The sequence below is a fragment of the Nannospalax galili genome, unplaced genomic scaffold (genome assembly GCF_000622305.1).
Source record: "Nannospalax galili isolate Female #2095 unplaced genomic scaffold, S.galili_v1.0 scaffold103, whole genome shotgun sequence".
NCBI classification, from domain to species: domain Eukaryota; kingdom Metazoa; phylum Chordata; class Mammalia; order Rodentia; family Spalacidae; genus Nannospalax; species Nannospalax galili.
The window spans coordinates 3,237,720-3,239,234 of NW_008352136.1; positions in this window are offsets into that span (position 1 = coordinate 3,237,720).

The following is a 1,515-nucleotide window of genomic DNA, read 5'->3' on the forward strand; positions in this document are numbered from 1 at the left end:
GTTATCATCAATATCATATTTACAGAGCAACATTAAAAATAGTCACCTCTGACTTCAATGCTAAGGTAGGATTTTTAATATTTAGTTATTAAAATCCAAGTTGGTTAAAAGTCTCAGTTTCCACCGGATAACAGTTTTCATTTAAAGAAGCTTTCATTCCTGTGAGTGTGCCATTCTGAGGCTTCAAGAGTTGAATGCAAGGAGTTTTCTAAATTAAAATATCATTTGAGACTAGATATTTTCACACCACCTAGGACTATAACTGACTGCATGCAAAGATTCATATTTCCTACCCCTTAGAAAGCTATTTTCTTGCATACCCCCATTTTTTCTGTTGACAGAATGCCAGTTTTGGTAGACTGTTGATAATATAAGGAAGCTAATTCATTCTAGTCAGAGCTAACTGTGTGCTTATCCCCTAATTTCCAACTCACAACTCGGAGTTTTGACTGTACCTTTTAAGTTGTAGTTGCTTAATTATAAACTGTTAAGTTTCATGGCCCACACTTACCCTGTCTCTGGGACTGAGAGTGGAAAGAGGCTCTGGAGTTGGTGAAGGAGGTTAAGATGGGACTTCTGCATCCCAGGAGCTCATCTAAAGCGAAAGGAGCAAAGACAGAGCCCACCCACCTGGCATCAGTAGATCGGAGATGAGTAGATAAGTCCTACCCAGGAGTAATGATGGAAGAGAGCACAGATTCCAGAGAGGCCCCTCTAACATGCAGACAGCCACGCCGTGTGGAAGGAGAGTGTCCAGAAGATGGCGTGTTCCTGACAGCTGCTGTAAATCTGTATTGTGAATGCTATCTCCATATTCTGGCCCAGAGACCTGTTTTAAAACTACTGTGAGACTGTGAGATGCAGTCAGCCACAGAGGGAGCAGGTGCCTTCAACACGAACACAGACACCTGCAGGAGCCGGGTGAGTAACTAACCTGTCTGAAACCATAAGGTGCCTGCCATGTGCTGGGGGCGGGCAAGCCGTGCTCAGCCATGCTAAGCTCTCTATTTTCAAAGTTTGACAGCCAGTTCCAACTTTGAGGAAATGGCCGGGCCACCCAAGGTCTTCTTAGTCACTCATTCACTGCTGCCTCTGAAATCATGGTTGATAAAGCTATTGCATTTAGAAGAAAACTGCTAAGCACTGGTGAAAGCTGAGAGGTATGAAAACAGCTCCGGGCCCTTGTCTCAAAACTGGAGTGTTTCCACAGACTTGAATAATGAATTAAATGATTGCGTTAATATGCCTCACCTCACCAAGCAGATGGTAGACAAAGTCTATATTGTCTCAAAAAATATTGTCAAGTCTGTATAATTTATAATTTGATACTAATAAAATTAATCTACATATTGTACGAGTCATTCATTTCCTGCATTGTTTCTAAAAACAGTATCTCCCTTGGGATGAGAGAGACATCATGGTTACTGCGATTTTACATAGCAAGACATGATAGACAAAGTAACCCATCAACCAGCATGCCCAGGTTTGTTGGGAACTGGCCAACTCTAGTTTGCT